General features: G+C 36.8%; 1 long non-coding RNA gene across 1 annotated transcript; it reads left to right on the forward strand.

Moving 5' to 3' along the window:
- Window positions 1-4,055: 4,055 nt before the first annotated feature.
- On the forward strand, window positions 4,056-6,459 carry LOC141646174 (uncharacterized). Its single transcript, XR_012545403.1, has 3 exons — window positions 4,056-4,320; window positions 4,433-4,504; window positions 6,287-6,459. It is a non-coding gene; the product is annotated as an uncharacterized LOC141646174 (long non-coding RNA).
- Window positions 6,460-12,471: the final 6,012 nt, after the last annotated feature.

Consider the following 12,471-nt stretch of genomic DNA (forward strand, 5'->3'; position numbering starts at 1 on the left):
TGTTTAATATAATGTACCATGCCTATCTCATTAAGAATGCAATGTGCCTATCTCATTATGATTATCGTTTATATTCCCTTGTTCATATTATTCAAGTATGATGCATGATCAATATGTTTAATTAAGTTCTTGCTTATGTGCATTTTGACATATTGTGGTGGGAGAACCCCGAGTTACTCCCCATGACCGTGGCGTTCATGTTTACATGAATGACAGGTTTGTGATGCAGATTATGGGGAAGACGTGTGAGCTAGCGAGAACGTTGAACCTTGGACCTTAGTTATAGTTTGCTTAGACTCACCTATCGTTAGACTTGTGTTTATTCGTGGGATATCTTTTCCCCAACGCACTTCGTTTTTAATTGTAAAACTTATTCGTCTTACTTTTCATTTTCGTTTGATCACTTATGGTGAATTTCGCACTTTAAACTCTTAAAGGTTTTTTTTTAAATCTCGTAATTTCCGCTTTATTTTTGATGCCCTATCGAGGGATCTCACAGTTGGTATCAGAGCATATGTTGCTCCCGATGCACACACGTGTACCCCGAATTTAAATGTGAACTTGACCTTAAATAATGAATGAGAGATGGGTAGACTTAAGGACCTAAGGTGGTAGTCTGTAGTGTGTTTGCTCTTTGTTAGGTTCTAACATGTTTGTTGATTGTCCTTTAATAATTTGTGTGCCCTTGGATCAATAACCGTAAACTTACCAATGTGGTGATCAAGATTTGGTGCCTATTGCTGAGGATTGAAGATTTGTTCAACATTTGAAGAATGCTTCTGCTTCCTCAAAGATGTTTCTCATTTCTTCGTGTATCTTGCCTTATTCTTTATCTCTTGGTGCTTATCCTTCTTCTAAACTCTCTTCTGTTTTGCTTGGAAGCTACTCCTATACCCCATAACTTGTTCCTTGTTCCTTGCTTATCCTCCCTTAACGCCTTTTGATAATACTCTTTCTTTTGAGGAATGTTGACCTTGGTTGGAAATTTGACCTTTGAGGAGATTGTTTGTGGTTGACTCTTAATCCTGGTTTGGAGAGGATTTGATGTTGGAAAGACTTAGGTAGTGAGATGAGACATACTTAATGATTCTTAGACCTAAATCCTTGGTAAAGTGAGTAATCTTGATTGGTGGCATTATTTATGTTGTCAAGTGTGAGTTGCATTTGTTACTAAGGTTATAGAACTTGGCTTGTTGTTTATGGGTGAGATTTGAAAACCTTGGGAAGTGTAGTGAGACGTGCCTTGGGATACTAATGCTTAGTACTTGACTTAAAATGGATAAAACTGAATGGTGGATTTGAGGATGTAGGATTTATTAAGTAAGTCGAGTTTGTGAATGGCTTTCGTAATCACTTTAGATATGAGAGTTTGATAATGTACATGTGACCATATGAGAAATGCTAATTGTGGGATTATTAGTTGGTTTTAGTGAGTGATATTGATTACCACCTGAGGTATGGTATGAGAGTGAGACTAAGGTACATCATTGGAAAGTTTTAGCATTTGTTTTAGTAACTAGAAAGGATAATGGTATGTTGATGACCATAATGGATTGGTGATGTGATTTGATATTAGCTGACCCTTGAGGGTTCTTGAGTTGAGAGAGACTTAGTATTGATAAGTCTTTGTTAACCCTATGGTTTTAGGAACATTGAGGTCGTGTCAAGTACTTGAGGTAAATGGGTGCTTTTATACTTGAGTGGTAGATTTGCTTTAGAGAAATCCTAATATGTGATAGGATAGGTGAACAACGAATCTAACCAATTTATCAACCCTTAAGCGAGCGTTTATTTTTACCTTGATCAGTCATAGAGGTGTAACCCTTTAAGAGAGACTTGCATATAAGGAATGAGATGAATTGCCTTGACCCTCGTTTTGAAATTTGGTCGTTTTGTTATGACGGTACGATATCCTAATAGGCGTGGCCTTGTTAGAGAGAACCTTAAGTCTTAGAAAGCGTATGGTTTAAGCCTTAAAATCCCCCTTCGTACCTTTAATCATCTTCCTTCCCTTCGTTCATACCTTGATTAGATTTATTCCTTAAGTATAAAAGTTTACTTGTCGTTTCCTTGACTTGAATACCTCTCTAATTCTAATGTCTCTTACTGGTGTTAACTAGTTACCTTTACTATTGACTCCTTTAATCTCACACCTCGTCATGTTCTTGTATCCCATTGAAATTTCCTATCATTTCTTGACCTAGTTATTGCTCTTGTTTCTTTAGTGGAGTGATGGCATTGTTGGCTACGTTGTAGAGTGAGTGAGATGCTCTTTGAGGATTCTTTGTGAACCTTGATTTCGTCAAAATTGGATTAGTGGAACTCGAGTTGAGTTGGGTAGGAAAAATTGTATGACAAACCTATTTACTTTTGGTTGGTGGTCTTTATGATTTGGGGAATGTGATCATCTATGCTTGTGAATTCAGGTGTGAATAAGATTTTGGTTTGGAGTGTTAGAAAGTATGAAGACCTTGAGATTTTGACCTTTTATTAAGGATTTTACCATAGTGAGAACTCCTAGTAGTCGATAGTTGGTTATGTGTGTAACTCTGTTAGTAGTTTTGATCTTTCGTGGAAATCGTTTATAGATGACTTATATTTGAGGGTTATGGAATCACAATTGTGGTGGAGTGACTTGACCCACGGGATAGCATAGGAGTAAAGTGTGCAAGTATTTTGAGGAAATTCTTGGGAGTTATGTGGTCATGAGTTACCGTTCAGGATGACTTTGTTGTTTGAGATTTGACTTTCTGGCGTTTCCTTGTTGTTTAAATTCCTTCCTTCCTTAAGCATGAGCATTTCCGTTCATACCTCTCTTCTTCGCTCCATCATGCTCCTCCTTTAAATTTGATACTCGTAACTTGTGAAATTCAATCTTTGATATCCTCGTAGACTCGATTTCAACACTTCTCCTAGGAAGTTCATCATAGCTCTTTTGTTGGTAAAGTTTGAACCCTCTTAGCGTACCTTGTGTTCATGATATCTAAGTTCTCTTCATTTCGTACTATTTCTAAACATTTCAAGCTACCACTTTTGATCCATTGTTAAAAGTTTATGTTACTTTTATAAAACCCTACCTATTTTAAAGGTTTGAAAATGGGAATTTGATTTAGTTCTCCTTTTGTTCTATGAGTACAACTTCTTTTTATTGATTTTAATTGCTAAACCCGAGTTACTTTTAATTTTGCTCAATTTCTAACTAACTTTGACCTACTTATGATTCCTTTGTCAGAGTTTAATATTATATTTTCGGAAATTTGACTCCATTTGAGTTTAAAAGTGAAACCTCTATCTCTAATTTGGCTTTGGCAAAAGAAAACTTGAGTGAATTACCTTTTTCTTTTGATTTTGACGTTGATCGGATGTTAGAACTCGTTATTTGAAACGTTTAATAACTTGTTCTGCGCTTGTCGGCGAATGATTTTTGTTTTAAATTTGTCTTAGACTTGGAAAGTTAGCGTTCTTGTGTGCACGACAAGAGCAATTTCGTTCCATGAATGAGACTTATACTTTTGAAAACTCTTCATCAATGTCTTTGAAAGTATTTTGATTTTTGATTTATACAAATGATTTGCTTTTGACCATATCTTTGATTTGGAATGTGATGTTCTTGAATGCGCAACGAGAGCATTTTCGTTCCTTTGATGAGAATCGGTTCATTCGGAAAATTTTAATTGAGACTTCTGAAGAGATTTTGATTCTTACGATAAGTAACCTTTTGAATGTTTTGGTTACCGAATTCAAAATTCCGGTTTTATTTTATACGACATTTCATTTCCATTTTCAAGTTTCGAGGACGAAACTTTTTAAAAGATGGGGTGATTGTAACACCCGCGAATTTTCTATTTTGGCAATTATAATTTAATTAACCGTTTCATTGTCTTATTTATATTTTAATTATTTAATTTAATTAATTTCATTATTAAACATGATTTTTATAAATATTATATTTTTAAAGCTTAAGTTATACAAAATAAATATTTTGGTCGGATAATAATGATAATAATAATAATATCTCCCGTCTTGAGTTATAGTGGGCTTGAGACGAAAATTCTAGTGGAAACCGACTCAATTTGAGTTGTTGGGCTTTTTATAACTTATGGGCCTTTTCTCCTTCTCTTTTCTTTTCATAAAACCCTCACCTAACACCTCACAACTTCATCTCCCTCTTCATTTTTCTGAAATTCATCTTCAACAACCCTCACCATTTTTATACATCTATCTTACAAATCTTCAAAACACCATAATTTGCTCAATTCTTATCCGATTCAAGTGATTTTCGCGTCTATCTCTTCCTCTCATCGCCCTCCTTCTTTCTAGGTAAGAAAAGATCCGACTTTCCTCCATTATTGGGGCTGTCGAGCCATCCTCTATATGGTACCCTTTTTCTAGTTTCGATTTTTAGTCTTATTTTGTGTTTTCTTATGTTTAGGAGAAAGGTGAGTTGGCCCGGAAGTGGATTCTTGCTTGTGAGACGATTACATTAGAGATTAAGAGCAAAAAGGTAACGGTGATGGGTTACTCGACATTATGTCAAATTTGTGTGTTTATATTTTGTAGTTTGTTCATATGTATGTTAAAGTTTGAATCTTTTCTTGTTTCACATGTATGTTGTTGAATGAGTTTGTATGAACAACCATCTCATGGTTGGTTGAAGAGTTTTAAGCATGTTGTTACATTGATTTTCAATTGGGTAAAGTTGTGATGTTTGGATGAATTAATTGTTTGATTTTGGGTCAAAATCTTGTGCTTGAATCCATCAAGATGTGTGACAATTACATTCTTGTGGTTTCTATTAGGTATTATTGTGTTAACATGTATATTTAAGAGGAATTTGGGATGAAAAATTGGTAGGAATCGACTTTCGGAAAGGGTAGGAAATTGTCGTGCAAACAGTCCGGTGGCAGGGGAAAACCGCAGGCTCCGGCACCCACCGCAGGCTCCGGCACCCACCGCAGGCTCCGGCCACTATCGCAGGCTGCGGTTTAAGCCTGACCAGTTTTCGTAAAATGGCCATAACTTCTTCATTACTTGTTTGTTTGAGGCTTATGACCTACCGTTAGAACCGTAAGAGGATAAGCTATCACCTCCAACTGGTTTCACCTCATTATCATGTATAGAACTCAAGTTATGACCGTTTGAAGTTGACCCTTGTTGTAGTCGAGTACTAAACTTGTTGTTATAGATTGGGTTTTGAGTTTCTTGTTGGGTATGCATCTTAACTTTGGTTCTAATGCTTGTGTATGATGTGTTGAGACTCTTTTATCATGGGAGTACTTGATATTTGTTATACTCTTATACTTATACATGCTTCACATGAATTGTTTACGTTATGTTTGTGCAATCATTGTTACTCGTACTTGTGACCGGAGCGTGACGGTTTACATTGTGTGACTACTCGACATTCCTTATTTATTTGCCCTCGGCCATTGGGTCACGATTATGTGCCATTGTTTCCGAGTTGGGCTGTCTTCCTTCCGCCTCTTCGGACCTTGGGGTACGGATAGGTACCATGGTTCCGATTTGGGGTTACTCGACCTTGGGGCACGGCTAGGTGTCATGGATCGAGTCTTGGATACGATTTGGGATTGTATGTCGAATCGGGTGTCGTCCATCCCGAGAGTCCGGCAGATTTAGACTAGGACCGTATTATGATCGTCGTCCTACCAGGAGGTTGGAGTCTAGAGGTTTGTCTTGTTTTGAGTCAATCCTTTGTAAATGTCTTGCTTGTTACGGTCATTGGCGTGTTCTTATATACGAGAGTGCACGTCTTCCATAACTATTTGTGAGAGTCTTGGTCCTATCGGATACTAGTGGTGAGATGCAAGCCCTAGTTGCGATATGATCGCCGGGATTGATGTTCCCATCCGTTCTTATGGTGAGATGTAAGCCATAAGTATGAATGTGACATTAGTAGCCACGTCCCGTGCTATGGTTGTTAAGAGGTTTTCAAAGGAATGGCTATTGGTTTCCATCCATGTATTTTCTATTCAATTGATCCGTTGTTTACCTTCTTCATATGATTCGATGTCTAATCTCATATCCATGTTTTGGTTACCTTGAATGCATGTTTAATATAATGTACCATGCCTATCTCATTAAGAATGCAATGTGCCTATCTCATTATGATTATCGTTTATATTCCCTTGTTCATATTATTCAAGTATGATGCATGATCAATATGTTTAATTAAGTTCTTGCTTATGTGCATTTTGACATATTGTGGCTGGGAGAACCCTGAGTTACTCCCCACTGACTGTGGCGTTCATGTTTACATGAATGACAGGTTTGTGATGCAGATTATGGGGAAGACGTGTGAGCTAGCGAGAACGTTGAACCTTGGACCTTAGTTATAGTTTGCTTAGACTCACCTATCGTTAGACTTGTGTTTATTCGTGGGATATCTTTTCCCCAACGCACTTCGTTTTTAATTGTAAAACTTATTCGTCTTACTTTTCATTTTCGTTTGATCACTTATGGTGAATTTCGCACTTTAAACTCTTAAAGGTTTTTTTTTAAATCTCGTAATTTCCGCTTTATTTTTGATGCCCTATCGAGGGATCTCACAGTTGGTATCAGAGCATATGTTGCTCCCGACGCACACACGTGTACCCCGAATTTAAATGTGAACTTGACCTTGAATAATGAATGAGAGATGGGTAGACTTAAGGACCTAAGGTGGTAGTCTGTAGTGTGTTTGCTCTTTGTTAGGTTCTAACATGTTTGTTGATTGTCCTTTAATAATTTGTGTGCCCTTGGATCAATAACCGTAAACTTACCAATGTGGTGATCAAGATTTGGTGCCTATTGCTGAGGATTGAAGATTTGTTCAACATTTGAAGAATGCTTCTGCTTCCTCAAAGATGTTTCTCATTTCTTCGTGTATCTTGCCTTATTCTTTATCTCTTGGTGCTTATCCTTCTTCTAAACTCTCTTCTATTTTGCTTGGAAGCTACTCCTATACCCCATAACTTGTTCCTTGCTTATCCTCCCTTAACGCCTTTTGATAATACTCTTTCTTTTGAGGAATGTTGACCTTGGTTGGAAATTTGACCTTTGAGGAGATTGTTTGTGGTTGACTCTTAATCCTGGTTTGGAGAGGATTTGATGTTGGAAAGACTTAGGTAGTGAGATGAGACATACTTAATGATTCTTAGACCTAAATCCTTGGTAAAGTGAGTAATCTTGATTGGTGGCATTATTTATGTTGTCAAGTGTGAGTTGCATTTGTTACTAAGGTTATAGAACTTGGCTTGTTGTTTATGGGTGAGATTTGAAAACCTTGGGAAGTGTAGTGAGACGTGCCTTGGGATACTAATGCTTAGTACTTGACTTAAAATGGATAAAACTGAATGGTGGATTTGAGGATGTAGGATTTATTAAGTAAGTCGAGTTTGTGAATGGCTTTCGTAATCACTTTAGATATGAGAGTTTGATAATGTACATGTGACCATATGAGAAATGCTAATTGTGGGATTATTAGTTGGTTTTAGTGAGTGATATTGATTACCACCTGAGGTATGGTATGAGAGTGAGACTAAGGTACATCATTGGAAAGTTTTAGCATTTGTTTTAGTAACTAGAAAGGATAATGGTATGTTGATGACCATAATGGATTGGTGATGTGATTTGATATTAGCTGACCCTTGAGGGTTCTTGAGTTGAGAGAGACTTAGTATTGGTAAGTCTTTGTTAACCTTATGGTTTTAGGAACATTGAGGTCGTGTCAAGTACTTGAGGTAAATGGGTGCTTTTATACTTGAGTGGTAGATTTGCTTTAGAGAAATCCTAATATGTGATAGGATAGGTGAACAACGAATCTAACCAATTTATCAACCCTTAAGCGAGCGTTTATTTTTACCTTGATCAGTCATAGAGGTGTAACCCTTTAAGAGAGACTTGCATATAAGGAATGAGATGAATTGCCTTGACCCTCGTTTTGAAATTTGGTCGTTTTGTTATGACGGTACGATATCCTAATAGGCGTGGCCTTGTTAGAGAGAACCTTAAGTCTTAGAAAGCGTATGGTTTAAGCCTTAAAATCCCCCTTCGTACCTTTAATCATCTTCCTTCCCTTCGTTCATACCTTGATTAGATTTATTCCTTAAGTATAAAAGTTTACTTGTCGTTTCCTTGACTTGAATACCTCTCTAATTCTAATGTCTCTTACTGGTGTTAACTAGTTACCTTTACTATTGACTCCTTTAATCTCACACCTCGTCATGTTCTTGTATCCCATTGAAATTTCCTATCATTTCTTGACCTAGTTATTGCTCTTGTTTCTTTAGTGGAGTGATGGCATTGTTGGCTACGTTGTAGAGTGAGTGAGATGCTCTTTGAGGATTCTTTGTGAACCTTGATTTCGTCAAAATTGGATTAGTGGAACTCGAGTTGAGTTGGGTAGGAAAAATTGTATGACAAACCTATTTACTTTTGGTTGGTGGTCTTTATGATTTGGGGAATGTGATCATCTATGCTTGTGAATTCAGGTGTGAATAAGATTTTGGTTTGGAGTGTTAGAAAGTATGAAGACCTTGAGATTTTGACCTTTGATTAAGGATTTTACCATAGTGAGAACTCCTAGTAGTCGATAGTTGGTTATGTGTGTAACTCTGTTAGTAGTTTTGATCTTTCGTGGAAATCGTTTATAGATGACTTATATTTGAGGGTTATGGAATCACAATTGTGGTGGAGTGACTTGACCCACGGGATAGCATAGGAGTAAAGTGTGCAAGTATTTTGAGGAAATTCTTGGGAGTTATGTGGTCATGAGTTACCGTTCAGGATGACTTTGTTGTTTGAGATTTGACTTTCTGGCGTTTCCTTGTTTAAATTCCTTCCTTCCTTAAGCATGAGCATTTCCGTTCATACCTCTCTTCTTCGCTCCATCATGCTCCTCCTTTAAATTTGATACTCGTAACTTGTGAAATTCAATCTTTGATATCCTCGTAGACTCGATTTCAACACTTCTCCTAGGAAGTTCATCATAGCTCTTTTGTTGGTAAAGTTTGAACCCTCTTAGCGTACCTTGTGTTCATGATATCTAAGTTCTCTTCATTTCGTACTATTTCTAAACATTTCAAGCTACCACTTTTGATCCATTGTTAAAAGTTTATGTTACTTTTATAAAACCCTACCTATTTTAAAGGTTTGAAAATGGGAATTTGATTTAGTTCTCCTTTTGTTCTATGAGTACAACTTCTTTTTATTGATTTTAATTGCTAAACCCGAGTTACTTTTAATTTTGCTCAATTTCTAACTAACTTTGACCTACTTATGATTCCTTTGTCAGAGTTTAATATTATATTTTCGGAAATTTGACTCCATTTGAGTTTAAAAGTGAAACCTCTATCTCTAATTTGGCTTTGGCAAAAGAAAACTTGAGTGAATTACCTTTTTCTTTTGATTTTGACGTTGATCGGATGTTAGAACTCGTTATTTGAAACGTTTAATAACTTGTTCTGCGCTTGTCGGCGAATGATTTTTGTTTTAAATTTGTCTTAGACTTGGAAAGTTAGCGTTCTTGTGTGCACGACAAGAGCAATTTCGTTCCATGAATGAGACTTATACTTTTGAAAACTCTTCATCAATGTCTTTGAAAGTATTTTGATTTTTGATTTATACAAATGATTTGCTTTTGACCATATCTTTGATTTGGAATGTGATGTTCTTGAATGCGCAACGAGAGCATTTTCGTTCCTTTGATGAGAATCTGGTTCTGTCGGAAAATTTTAATTGAGACTTCTGAAAGGATTTTGATTCTTACGATAAGTAACCTTTTGAATGTTTTGGTTACCGAATTCAAAATTCCGGTTTTATTTTATACGACATTTCATTTCCATTTTCAAGTTTCGAGGACGAAACTTTTTAAAAGATGGGGTGATTGTAACACCCGCGAATTTTCTATTTTGGCAATTATAATTTAATTAACCGTTTCATTGTCTTATTTATATTTTAATTATTTAATTTAATTAATTTCATTATTAAACATGATTTTTATAAATATTATATTTTTAAAGCTTAAGTTATACAAAATAAATATTTTGGTCGGATAATAATGATAATAATAATAATATCTCCCGTCTTGAGTTATAGTGGGCTTGAGACGAAAATTCTAGCGGAAACCGACTCAATTTGAGTTGTTGGGCTTTTTATAACTTATGGGCCTTTTCTCCTTCTCTTTTCTTTTCATAAAACCCTCACCTAACACCTCACAACTTCATCTCCCTCTTCATTTTTCTGAAATTCATCTTCAACAACCCTCACCATTTTTATACATCTATCTTACAAATCTTCAAAACACCATAATTTGCTCAATTCTTATCCGATTCAAGTGATTTTCGCGTCTATCTCTTCCTCTCATCGCCCTCCTTCTTTCTAGGTAAGAAAAGATCCGACTTTCCTCCATTATTGGGGCTGTCGAGCCATCCTCTATATGGTACCCTTTTTCTAGTTTCGATTTTTAGTCTTATTTTGTGTTTTCTTATGTTTAGGAGAAAGGTGAGTTGGCCCGGAAGTGGATTCTTGCTTGTGAGACGATTACATTAGAGATTAAGAGTAAAAAGGTAACGGTGATGGGTTACTCGACATTATGTCAAATTTGTGTGTTTATATTTTGTAGTTTGTTCATATGTATGTTAAAGTTTGAATCTTTTCTTGTTTCACATGTATGTTGTTGAATGAGTTTGTATGAACAACCATCTCATGGTTGGTTGAAGAGTTTTAAGCATGTTGTTACATTGATTTTCAATTGGGTAAAGTTGTGATGTTTGGATGAATTAATTGTTTGATTTTGGGTCAAAATCTTGTGCTTGAATCCATCAAGATGTGTGACAATTACATTCTTGTGGTTTCTATTAGGTATTATTGTGTTAACATGTATATTTAAGAGGAATTTGGGATGAAAAATTGGTAGGAATCGACTTTCGGAAAGGGTAGGAAATTGTCGTGCAAACAGTCCGGTGGCAGGGGAAAACCGCAGCTCGGCACCCACCGCAGCTCCGGCCACTATCGCAGGCTGCGGTTTAAGCCTGACCAGGTTTCGTAAAATGGCCATAACTTCTTCGTTACTTGTTTGTTTGAGGCTTATGACCTACCGTTAGAACCGTAAGAGGATAAGCTATCACCTCCAACTGGTTTCACCTCATTATCATGTATAGAACTCAAGTTATGACCGTTTGAAGTTGACCCTTGTTGTAGTCGAGTACTAAACTTGTTGTTATAGATTGGGTTTTGAGTTTCTTGTTGGGTATGCATCTTAACTTTGGTTCTAATGCTTGTGTATGATGTGTTGAGACTCTTTTATCATGGGAGTACTTGATATTTGTTATACTCTTGTACTTATACATGCTTCACATGAATTGTTTACGTTATGTTTGTGCAATCATTGTTACTCGTACTTGTGACCGGAGCGTGACGGTTTACATTGTGTGACTACTCGACATTCCTTATTTATTTGCCCTCGGCCATTGGGTCACGATTATGTGCCATTGTTTCCGAGTTGGGCTGTCTTCCTTCCGCCTCTTCGGACCTTGGGGTACGGATAGGTACCATGGTTCCGATTTGGGGTTACTCGACCTTGGGGCACGGCTAGGTGTCATGGATCGAGTCTTGGATACGATTTGGGATTGTATGTCGAATCGGGTGTCGTCCATCCCGAGAGTCTGGCCAGATTTAGACTAGGACCGTATTATGATCGTCGTCCTACCAGGAGGTTGGAGTCTAGAGGTTTGTCTTGTTTTGAGTCAATCCTTTGTAAATGTCTTGCTTGTTACGGTCATTGGCGTGTTCTTATATACGAGAGTGCACGTCTTCCATAACTATTTGTGAGAGTCTTGGTCCTATCGGATACTAGTGGTGAGATGCAAGCCCCTAGTTGCGATATGATCGCCGGGATTGATGTTCCCATCCGTTCTTATGGTGAGATGTAAGCCATAAGTATGAATGTGACATTAGTAGCCACGTCCCGTGCTATGGTTGTTAAGAGGTTTTCAAAGGAATGGCTATTGGTTTCCATCCATGTATTTTCTATTCAATTGATCCGTTGTTTACCTTCTTCATATGATTCGATGTCTAATCTCATATCCATGTTTTGGTTACCTTGAATGCATGTTTAATATAATGTACCATGCCTATCTCATTAAGAATGCAATGTGCCTATCTCATTATGATTATCGTTTATATTCCCTTGTTCATATTATTCAAGTATGATGCATGATCAATATGTTTAATTAAGTTCTTGCTTATGTGCATTTTGACATATTGTGGCTGGGAGAACCCTGAGTTACTCCCCACTGACTGTGGCGTTCATGTTTACATGAATGACAGGTTTGTGATGCAGATTATGGGGAAGACGTGTGAGCTAGCGAGAACGTTGAACCTTAGTTATAGTTTGCTTAGACTCACCTATCGTTAGACTTGTGTTTATTCGTGGGATATCTTTTCCCCAACGCACTTCGTTTTTAATTGTAA

Source organism: Silene latifolia, chromosome 3 (genome assembly GCF_048544455.1).
Source record: "Silene latifolia isolate original U9 population chromosome 3, ASM4854445v1, whole genome shotgun sequence".
Classification (NCBI taxonomy): Eukaryota; Viridiplantae; Streptophyta; class Magnoliopsida; order Caryophyllales; family Caryophyllaceae; genus Silene; species Silene latifolia.